Raw genomic sequence first — 12,672 nt, forward strand, 5'->3', positions numbered from 1 at the left:
TTCTATTCCGCCTTTCTCGAGGGTTTTTATTAAGAAAAGTTGCTGAATTTTGTCAAAGGCCTTTTCTGCATCGATTGACAGGATCATATGGTTCTTATCTTTTCTTTTATTAACGTGATGTATCATGTTGATTGATTTGTGAATGTTGAACCAGCCCTGCATCCCAGGAATGAATCCCAGTTGATCATGGTGAATCATTCTTTTTATATGCTGTTGAATTCGATTTGCTAGTATCTTATTGAGAATTCTTGTATCCATATTCCTCAGGTATATTGGCCTATAGTTCTCTTTTTTAATGGGTATCTGTCTGGTTTAGGAATCAAAGTAATACTGACTTCATAGAATGAGTCTGGAAGTTTTCCTTCCCTTTCTATTTTTTGGAATAGCTTGAGAAGGGTAGGTATTATCTCTGCTTTAAACGTCTGGTAGAACTCCCCTGGGAAGCCATCTGCTCCTGGACTTTTATTTGTTGGGAGATTTTTGATGACTGATTCCATTTCTTCGCTGGTTAGCGGTCTGTTCAAGCTTTCTATTTCCTCCTGATTGAGTTTTGGAAGAGTTTGGGTGTTTAGGAATTTGTCCATTGCTTCCAGGTTGTCCAGTTTGTTGGCATATAATTTTTCATAGTATTCCCTGATAATTGTTTGTATCTCTGAGGGATTGGTTGTAATCATTCCATTTTCATTCATGATTTTATCTATTTGGGTCATCTCCCTTTTCTTCTTGAGAAGCCTGGCTAGAGGTTTGTCAATTTTGTTTATTTTTTCAAAAAACCAACTCTTGCTTTCGTTGATCTGCTCTACAGTTCTTTTAGATTCTATATTGTTTATTTCTGCTCTGATCTTTATTATTTCTCTTCTTCTGCTGGGCTTAGGCTGTCTTTGCTGTTCTGCTTCTATTTCCTTTAGGTGTGCTGTTAGATTTTTGTATTTGGGATTTTTCTTGTTTCTTGAGATAGGCCTGGATTGCAATGTATTTTCCTCTCAGGACTGCCTTCACTGCATCCCAAAGCGTTTGGATTGTTGTATTTTCATTTCTTCTCTCATTGCCTGGTTGACCCATTCATTCTTTAGTAGGGTGTTCTTTAACCTCCATGCTTGGAGGTTTTCCAGACTTTTTTCTGTGGTTGATTTCAAGCTTCATAGCATTGTGGTCTGAAAGTATACATGGTATGATTTCAAGTCTTGTATACTTATGAAGGGCTGTTTTGTGACCCAGTATGTGATCTATCTTGGAGAATGTTCCATGTGCACTTGAGAAGAAAGTCTATTCTGTTGCTTTGGGATGCAGAGTTCTAAATATATCTGTCAAGTCCATCTGATCCAGTGTATCATTCAGGGCCCTTGTTTCTTTATTGACCATGTGTCTAGATGATCTATCCATTTCTGTAAGTGGAGTGTTAAAAATTTTTTTTTCAACGTTTTTTTTTTAATTTATTTTTCGGACATTGAGAGACAGAGCATGAACGGGGGAGGGGCAGAGAGAGAGGGAGACACAGAATCGGAAACAGGCTCCAGGCTCCGAGCCATCAGCCCAGAGCCTGACGCGGGGCTCGAACTCACGGACCGCAAGATCGTGACCTGGCTGAAGTAGGACGCTTAACCAACTGCGCCACCCAGGCACCCCTGTAGGGCCTAATTCTTTTGTGGAAGATCAGGTGAGAAAGGGTGTACTAGAACATTACAAAGGACATAATGAATAAAAAGTCAGTAGGCAAATAGAAAGCAAATATGAAATGCTTAAACAAAGAAATGATAACAAAAACTAAGTGTAATTTAATTGAAATCTCCAGATAAAATACAAACGTATCTATATTAGATTTTAAAAATGAGCTCCTGGAATATACACTGCATAATATTATTAATTACCATCATAAGACTGAAGAAGCAAAAGTTACAAAATAAAAGAATACACGTGGTTATATTATTTAAAGAAAAGGGTTATATGAAGAGTTATAGTTATACCATATACCAAAGTAAAGCAGTTGTAAATTTATCAAGTAAATGGAACAAATTAATCTTTGAGACAAAGGCATTTTGAAAAATAAAAAAAAAAACCAAGACATATTAAGAATTCAATTCATTAGAGGGGCCCTGGACAGCTCAGTTGATTAAGCACACAACTCTTGACTTGGCTCAGGTCATGATCTCATGGTTTGTGAGATGAAGCCCCATGGCAGGCTCTATGCTGTCAGTGCAGAGAGATTTGGATTCTCTTTCTCCCTCTTTCTGCCCCCTCCCTCACTCATGCACCCACGCTCTCTCTGTCTCTGTCTCTCTCTTCAAAATAAATAAATAAACTTAAAAAAAAAGAATTTAATTCACTAGAAATGAACACACTTTTAAGCTTGTACGCATCAAATAAGAGAATTTCAGCATATACAATTACAGTTGAAAGAGTGTAAAATGTATAAAACCAGTATCATTATGATGGGTTTTATTAAAATTTACTCTGTACTTATGAACTGAACAGACATTATTTAGTTAAAGATGTAGGAAGATTTCATTAAAACATATAACAAGTTAATATTGTAATTGTATTGATTTAGTTTACATCTAAAATAACATTCAAGATTTTTGAGTTTTGACAAATATATACACCTCTGTTTCTACCAACCCAAAAAAGTGATGGGGTTTTGATCATCCCAGAAAGCTTTCTTACGCTCATTTCAATCCACTCCTCTACCCTGAAGCAAATATTGTTCTGATTTCATTCATCATAACTGTTTGATGTTGTTGAATCTACCAGAAATTTCTTTCCTTTATTGGTATTATTTCATCATGTGAATATATGAAAATTGCTTATCCACTTACCTATTGATAGACATTTATGTTATTTCTAGTATTTGGCATTTATGAATAATTCTGCCTAACCTTGTTGTACAACTTTTTTGTGTATATTTGTTTACATTTTGCTTGGGTAAATATCATGAGTGAAATTGTTACCTCATAGCAGAGAAATAAGTTGAAATTTGTAAGACTCTGAAAAACTGAATTCCAACTGGTTGTACCATTTTACATTCCCAACATCATTGTTTGAACTCATTGTAGTACAATGTAAAAACCAAAGAATTACGATGAATACAACCCATTTTATTCATATATGACCAGTGTTACATGCACTTATATTTGTGTGTGTCTAGTTCCATGCAATTTTATCACATGTATGAATTCATATAACCACCAGCTCAATCATGACACGGAGCTGTTGCATCACAAGGATTTCACTCATGCTATCCCTTTATAGCCATGCTAAATAGCCAGCGCCAGTCTCTTCCTTCTGTTCCTAACCCCTGGCAATAGCTAAACTGTTCTCCATATCTATAATTTTATCATTTTGAGAGTTTTTCTGAGCGTGTATATGGAGAAAGATGAAGAATTTGAACCATTATTGAAGTTAGCATACCACTCAGGAATGAAGCACATTAGAAAGTGCTAACTGCTAAGGGAAAAGAAAATATTAGCAATAAATGGGGACTACTGGGAGTTGCAAGAGAAGGTGGGGTTCAATTTGAATCGATCAGCCTGGACAGGCTGAGTGAGAAGATAATACTTGAGTAAAAACTGGAGGACGTAAAGGAGTTATCTAAGTGGATTTCTGGATGAAGAATTTTCCGGTCAGAGGAAGCAACCACAACAAAGTTCATAAGACAGGAACATGCCTGGTGTTTTTAAGGAATGGAAAGAGTCATGTGACTGGTGTGAAGGGGACAGGAGTACAGTAATTGGAGAAGAGGTCAGAAAAGTAACAGATCATATAACATCTAGTGATCTAATAACAACTTTGATTTTTAACTTGAGTGAAATAGGGAATGTTTTGGGTCATTGAGTAGAAAAATGACATGTTCCAACTTATGTCTTTAGTAAGACATTGAACAGTTATTGTGTTGTATTAAGATTAGTCAGTACTGGGAGGAAAAGAACAAGGAGACTATTGTTAAAGTGATCTAGGCAATAATATATGGTATCTCTGTCTAGTTTATGGTTGCTAAAGTGGTGAATTGTGGTTGAATCTGGAACAATTTTTCTCTTAGATTTTCCCCTTAATGACTAGACATTAAGGAGAACATAAATATGGGGATGAAATATCATGCCGACCAGAATTAAAAGGACTAAGAATGTATCTGAGACAATGTCTGAAAACCGGAGAGAGGAAGAAAGGTGAATAGAAAGAAAATGTGAGACGTTGCCAGAAAAGAAACCTCTAATTGCATAGTTGTTTATTGACTAATCAGAAGGCTTCTAAAAGGCAATTATTTATATAAGAATTTATTAGATGAGAGTGTAACTTGGCCTTGTGTGGTAGATCATAATATTAACCCCTTTGCTTTAATATTTGCTTTCCCTATTGATTTAAAAAAAAATTTTTTAACATTTATTTATTTTTGAGACAGAGAGAGACAGAGCATGAATGGGGAGGGTCAGAGAGAGGGAGACACAGAATCTGAAACAAGCTCCAGGCTCTGAGCTGTCAGCACAGAGCCCGACACGGGGCTCGAACTCACGGACCGCAAATCATGACCTGAGCTGAAGTTGGCCGCTTAACCGACTGAGCCACCCAGGCGCCCCTTTCCCTATTGATTTGATTTCCCACACCTTTTCCCTCCCTTCAGCTTCCAAAATATTGGTCTCAAACCCACATAGCTTAGCCATGATCTAATAAGAAAAGTCAGTCACATGAAAGGTATCTGGGCCTAACCAATTAGCAAGACTTAGTTCTGATTCTATCTCCTAACTTTTGGAAAACAGGAATGTAGCATATCTTAGTATTTCAATCATAAATTCTGATAAAAGCGTATACCATAGAGTTTGGGAGTTTTAATCATTGTTGGAACAGAGGGAATAAAACTCATGTGCAATTGAAATAATTATATATTTACTAACTGCAAAAAAATTCCACAGTTAAATTATTGGAATTCATGAGTTTACCAAAGTTATTAGATATGAGAATAATATTTAAGAACTAAGGCATTTCTATAGAACCAAAATATACAGAACATACAATTTGAAAAAGGGATACAATTCACATTATCATCAAAATTACAAAATACTTGGAAATAGTATTTATATTCTTATATCTAATATCTTATATTATAATATCTATATCTTATATCTATTCTTATATCTATATAACCTTGTATCTTATTCTTATATTCTTATATCTATTCTTATATCTAATAACCTTGATAAACTCATTAATGCTAATAATTTAACTGTGGAATTTTTTGCAGTTGCTAAATATACAGTTATTTCACTTGCACTTGAATAAATACTAAGAAAAAGGCTCAAAACTTCAATATTCTAAGTTTGTGTTTAAAATATTTGATCACAGGAGGGACAAAGATGGTGGGACAGCATAGAAGTTCTTTTTGTCTCTCATCCCTGAAATGCATCCAGATCAACACTAAACCACCTTGCACACCTAGAAAACTGATTTGAGGATTAACACAACGATCTGCACAACCTGAACAATGGAACTCAGCAGGTACACAGTGTGGAGAGGTGAACTGGGGGAGAGAGAAGCTGCGGAGGGCAGGGAGCTGATTTTTCATGCAGAGAGAGGATGGAGATGGGGGTAGAGTATGGAAAAAGCACCCTCTCCCCCAAAAGCAGCTGGAGAGAAAGTGGAAGAGTAGAAACAGCTGCAAGAGACTGAATTAAAAAGGGAAAAAGGCAAAAAGGGTTTAAATTCAATTAAGACTTTCTAAACAGGGGGAGTGCAGAGTCTGAAACTCTGCAGCTCAATAACTGGTGGTGCTCTGGTGGGAAGAGTGAATCCCCAGGAGCAGAGTGGGGTCTGGGAGGTTCTCAGGCCACACGGGGAAAAGCAGTTCCACTGCTGGAAGGACATTTGGTAGAGACTGTTGAAGCTATCTATATGCTGTTTACAAAAGACCCATTTTAGACCTAAAAACACCTTCAAATTGAAAGTAAGGGGATGGAGAATTATCAGTCATGCTAATGGTCACCAAAAGACAGCAGAGAAGCCATACTTATATGGGACAACCTAAATTTTAAAATAAAGATGGTAACAAGAGATGAAGAAGGGCATTATTTCATAATTAAGGGGTCTATCCACCAAGAAGACCTAACAATTGTAAATATTTATGCTCCAAGTGTGGAAGCACCCGAATATGTAAATCAATCACAAACATACAGAAACTCATAGATAATAATACCATAATAATAGGGGACTTCAACACTCCACTTACAACAATGGAAAGATCATCTAAGCAGAAAAATCAACAAGGAAACAATAGCTTTGAATGATGCACTGGACCAGATAAATTTAACAGATATATTCAGAACATTTCATCTTAAAGCAGCAGAATACACATTCTTCTCCAGTGCACATGGAACATTCTCCAGAATAGGTCACATACTGGGACACAAATCAGCCCTTAACAAGTACAAAAAGATCGAGATCATACCGCGCATATTTTCAGACCACAACGCTATGAAACTCGAAATCAACCACAAGAAAAATTTCGGAAAGATAAGAAATACTTGGAGACTAAAGAACATCCTACTAAAGAATGAATGGGCTAACCAAGAAGTTAAAGAGGAAATTAAAAAGTACATGGAAGCCAATGAAAATGATAGCACCACAACCCAAAACCTCTGGGATGCAGCAAAGATGGTCATAAGAGGGAAGTATATAGCCATCCAGGCCATCCTAAAGAAGGAAGAAAGCTCTCCAATACACAACCTAACCCTACACCTTAATGAGCTGGAAAAAGAGCAGCAAATAAGACCCAAAACCAGCAGAAGACAGGAAATAATAAAGATTAGAGCATCAATGCTACCAAAACAAACAGACAAACAAACAAAACAAAACAAAACAAAACAAAACAAAACAGTAGAACAGATCAATGAAATTAGGAGCTGGTTCTTTGAAAGAATTAACAAAATTAATAAACCACTCTCCAATTTGATCAAAAAGAAAAAGGACCCAAATAAATAAAATCAAGAATGAAAGAGGAGAGATCACAACCAACACTGCAGAAGTACAAAAAAATAAAAAGAGAATATTATGAGCAATTATACGCCAATAAAATGGCAACTTGGAAGAAAGGGACAAATTCCTAGAAACATATAAACTACCAAAACTCAAACAGGAAGAAATAGAAAATTTGAACATATACATAACCAGCAAAGAAATTGAATTAGTAATTAAAAATCTCCCAAAAAACAAGAGTCCAAGGCCAGATGGCTTTCCAGAGGAATTCTACCAAACATTTAAAGAGCTAACATCTATTCTTTTGAAGCTGTTCCAAAATAGAAATGGAAGGGAAACTGGAAACAAACTCTTTCTATGAAGCCAGCATTACCTTCATTCCAAAACCAGACAGAGACCCCACTAAAAAGGAGAATTACAGACCAATTTCCCTGATGAACATGGATGCAAAAATCCTCAACAAGATACTAGCCAACCAGATCCAACAATACATTAAAAGAATTATTCACCACGACCACCTAGGATTTATACCTGGGATGCAGAGCTGGTTCATTATTCACAAAACGATCAATGTGATACATCAATCAATAAAAGAAAGGACAAAAACCACATGATCCTCTCAAAAGATTCAGAGAAAACATTTGACAAAATCTAGCATCCTTTCTTGAGAAAAACCCTCAGGAAAGTAGGGATAGAAGGATCATACCTCAAGATCATAAAAGCCATATATGAAAGACCCACCACTAATCATTCTCAATGGGGAAGAACTGACAGCTTTCCCCCAAAGGTCAGGATACCCACATGACAGGGATATGCACTCTTGCCACTGTCATTCAACACAGTATTGGAAATCTTAACATCATCAATCAGGTAACACAAAGGAATAAAAGGCATCAAAATAAGCTAGGAGGAAGTAAAACTTTTCACTCTTCACAGATGACATGATACTCTGTATGGAAAACCCAAAAGATTCCACCCAAAAACTACTAGAACTGATCCATGAATTCAATAAAGTCACAGGATATAAAATCAATGCACAAAAATCGGTTGCATTCTTATACACCAGTAATGAAGCAACAGAAAGAGAAATCAAGGAATCGATCCCATTTACAATGGAATAAAACCAAAAACCATAAAATACCTACGAATAAGAGGTGAAAAATCAATACACTGAAAACTCTACAAAGCTTATGAAAGAGATTGAAGAAGACACACAAAAAAAAGGAAAATTATTCCATCCTCCTGGATTAGAAGAACAAACATTGTTAAAATGTCAATACTACCCAAAGCAATCTACATGTTCAATGCAGTTCATATTAAAACAACACCAGCATTCTTCACAGAGCTAGAACAAACAATCCTAAAATTTGTATGGAACCAGAAAAGACCACAAATAGCCAAAACAATCTTGAAAAAAAATCCAAAGCTGGAGGCATCACAATCCCAGACTTCAAGATGTATTATAAAGCTGCAATCATCAAGACAGTATGGTACTGGCACAAAAACAGACACTCAGATCAATGGAACAGAATAGAAAACCCAGAAATGGACCCACAAATGTATGGCCAACTAATCTTTGACAAAAGCAGGAAAGAATATCCAGTAGAATAAAGACAGTCTCTTCTGCAAATATTGCTGGGAAATCTGGTCACCAACATGCAGAAGAATGAAACTGGACCAGTTTCTTACACCTTACAGAAAAATAAACTCAAAATGGATGAAAGACCAAAATGTAATACAGAAAGCCATCAAAATCCTAGAGGAGAAAAAAGGCAACAACCTCTTTGACCTCGGCCACAGCAACCTCTTACTCAACACATCTCCAGAGGCAAGGGAAACAAAAGCAAAAATGAACTATTGAGACCTCATCAAAATAAAAAGCTTCTGCACAGTGAAGGAAACAATCAGCAAAACTAAAAGGCAACCGATATTTGGGAGAAGATATTTGCAAATGACATATCAGACAAAGGGTTAGTATCCATAATCTATAAAGAACTTATCAAACTCAACACTCAAAAACAAATAATCCAGTGAAGAAATGGTCACAAGACATGAATAGATACTTTTCCAAATAAGACATCCAGATAGCTAACAGACATGTGAAAAAACGCTCAACATCACTCATCATTAGGGAAATACAAATCAAAACCACAATGAGATACCACCTCACACCTGTCAGAATGGCTAACATTAACAACTCAGTTAACAATAGATGTTGGTGAGGATGTAGATAAAGAGGAACTCTTTTGCACTGGTGGTGGGAATGCAAACTGGTGTAGCCACTCTGGGAAACATTATGGAGATTCCTCAAAAAATTAAAAAGAGAGCTACCCTGCAACCCAGTAATTGCACTACTAGGTATTTATCCAAGGGATACAGGTGTGCTGTTTTGAAGGGGCACATGCACCCCAATGTTTATAGCAGCACTATCAACAATAGCCAAAGTATGAAGAGCCCAAATGTCCCTCAATGGAAGAATGGATAAAGAAGATGTGGTATATATGTATACCTTATATGTATATATATGTATATATACACACATACAATGGAGTATTACCTGGCAATCAAAAAGAATGAAATCTTGCCATTTGCAACTATGTGGATGGAACTGGAAGATATCATGCTAAGTGAAATTAGTCTGTCAGAGGAAAACAAATATCGTATGACCTCACTCATATGAGGAATTTAAGATACAAAACAGATGAACATAAGGGAAGGGAAGCAAAAATAATATAAAAATGGAGAGAGGGACAAAATGTAAGAGACTCTTAAGTATAGAGAATAAACAGCAGGTTTCTGGAGTGGTTTTGGGAGGGAGGAAGAGATAAATGGATAAGGGGCATTAACAAATCTACTCCTGAAATCATTGTTGCACTATATGCTAACTAACTTGGATGTAAATTTAAAAATAATAAATTAATTTTAAAAAATAAAATAAAATATTTACTATTAAAAGAGATTTAAATTCTCACAAAATTGGTATATGGATTCAATGAAATCTCAATCAAAATCTAAGCATAAGACTTCTGCTTTCGATCAAGATGGGGTAACAAAGGCTTGAAATAACAACAACAACAACGACAACAACAACAACAACAACAACAAAATCCTGAATAAAATACATGAAACAGTAAGTCTTGAGACATTCATTATCAGACATTGAAGGACAATGATATCTGAGAGGTAGAAAACAAATGAAGGAAGTCCTACAATTATTCCAGCTGACTGCCTAGAGAAAGTTTCCAGGAACCCTGGAAGAAACTAACTTTCTCTCTCTGATTTGATGAATCAATCTAGGAATCCAGGGAAACCAAAAGTTGCTAGAGTTTGCAAAGTGCCAGAGAAGAAATAACTGCACACACACAGGGAGAAAATATCCCAGAAATCTGCAGAAGATTTCCCTTCAGTCTTCAACTGAACATTGAACAGTGAATATATATAAGTAAACTACCCAAGGTTGGAGAAGAACCACCTGAGAAGATTAGAGGAAACAATCAATGGAGTCCACACAGGGTCCAGAATAGTTCTTGTTTCTATTAGTTGAAGTGGAAAACCTCACCACTCATGAGACATCAGGTAGAGTACTCAGAACAGTTTTACCTTACAGTTTTACCTTACCTTTACAGTCAGGAGAATTTAGCTCTACACTAAACACAGTTTTTGATTCTGTCTAATAATCCTAAAAATAATGCTCCAAAGGATCACATCATGCCAAGAAATTGTGTTTTAGAACAAATCTCAAAACTATGGAATGCAAAAATATCTATCATCTAATAAGGGAAATTAACAATGTTTGACATCCAGTTGAAAGTTATCAACCATTCAAAGAAGCAAGAAAATATGACCCACAAATAGGAGAAAAATCAACCAATTGGCAGGCAACCAGAAGTGACATAGATAATAGAATTAGTAAAGGCATTAAAAGTTAGTATAACTATATTTTATATGTTCAAGAAGATTAGAAAAGATTGACCATGTTAAGTCAAAATCTAGAAGATACTTTAAAAAGGCCCAAATCAAAATTCTAGGTAGGAAAGCTAAAATGTTAGACATGGAAACTACATTAGCTGTGATTAGCTGCAGGTTAGACATTGCAGAAGAAAAAATTAGTGAGTTCGAAGACAGAGTCAATACAAAATGAGATACTGAGAAAATAAGAACTTGGGGGGAAAATAAACATTGTATCAGTGAGCTGTGAGACAATTCAAATGTGCCAAAATATCTGTTTTGAAAAATAGTGACCCAAATTTATCTCAAATTCGATGCAAACTAAGGCCATAGATCATCTCTACAAATACTTAAAACAAAGAAAACTAAACCAAAGCAGGTTATAATCAAATTTCTCAAAACCAGGGATTAAAAAAAATCTCAAAAGCATCCAGAGAAAAAAGCAACATTGTATAAAGTGGAACAAATATAAGGATGACAGCATATTTCTCACTTAAAATAGTGTAAGACAAATGAGAGAGGAATAATATTTTTAAAGCATGAAAAGAAATAAATATCATTGCCATCCTAAGGTTTATGTGAATTTCAAGAAATGCCAAGTAACTAAAACAATATTGAAAAACAACAAAGATGCTGTGTCTGGCTCTCACTCTCATAGCCATTGCAGTACAATGAGCTCAATAGAGATAGTTTGGGGGCAACTGAGAGTCAACAAGGCACTGGGCAATTCTGTGCCTCACCGAGGAAAATAATTAAACATTTGCAGAGGAAATCCTAAGAAGCAGAGAGGAAATGTCATCATATGCATTCTCTGTGAAAACTTGTCAAGAGAGACACAAAAAAGAAGCACATAGATGTTTCAGTCAACTTCTCAGAGTTTTCTAAGAAGTGCTGAGAGAACTGGAAGATCATGTCTACTAAAGAGAAAGGAAAAGTTGAAGACATGGCAAAGGCAGACAAGGCCCATTATGAAAGAGGAATGAAAATTTATATCCCCTCTAAAGGGAAAACAAAAAAGAAGTTCAAGGATCCCAATGTACCCAACAGGCCTCCTTTGGCCTTCCTCTTGTTTTGTTCTGAGTATCAACCAAAAACCAAAGGAGAAGATGCTGGCCTATCCTTTGGTGACATTGCAAAGAAACTGGGAGAGATGTGAAAAAACTGTTGTAGATGACAAGCAGTCTTATGATAATAAGGCTGCTAAGCTGAAGGAAAAATATAAAAAGGATATTACTGCCTAGTGAACTAAAGGAAAGCCTGATGCAGCAAAGAAGGGAGTCATCGAGGCTGAAAAAAGCAAGAAAAAGAAGGAAGAGGAGGAGGAGGAGGAAGATGAAGAAGATGAAGATGAAGAATATGATGATGATGAATAAGTTGGTTCTAGACATTTTGTTTGGTCTATAAAGCATTTAACCCCCTGTACAACACTCAGTCCTTTTAAAGAAAAAAATTGAAATGTAAGACTGTATAAGATATATTTTTAAACTGCACAGTGTCTTTTTTGGTATAAATTAACACACTACTGAATGTGTCTTTAGAAAGCCCTGTCCTGGTGGTATTTTCAGTAGCCACTAACCTTGCCTGGTACAGTATAGGGGTTTTAAATTGACACGGACATTTAAAGCAGATTCTTGTTAGTGCATAGCACAAATTAGTTACGTTGGGGATGGTAGTTTTCTTATCTTCCAAAGCTACTTATATGAAATAATTGTTCTGCTAGCTGAATAACAGCTCTGTATTTGAAAAAAAGAAGTTATAGCTGCTTTG

At 35.8% G+C, this 12,672-nt stretch overlaps 1 pseudogene; it reads left to right on the plus strand.

Moving 5' to 3' along the window:
* Positions 1–11,663: 11,663 nt before the first annotated feature.
* On the plus strand, positions 11,664–12,426 carry LOC125166217 (high mobility group protein B1-like; annotated as a pseudogene).
* Positions 12,427–12,672: the final 246 nt, after the last annotated feature.

The sequence above is a fragment of the Prionailurus viverrinus genome, chromosome B2, assembly GCF_022837055.1.
Source record: "Prionailurus viverrinus isolate Anna chromosome B2, UM_Priviv_1.0, whole genome shotgun sequence".
Taxonomy (NCBI): Eukaryota; Metazoa; Chordata; class Mammalia; order Carnivora; family Felidae; genus Prionailurus; species Prionailurus viverrinus.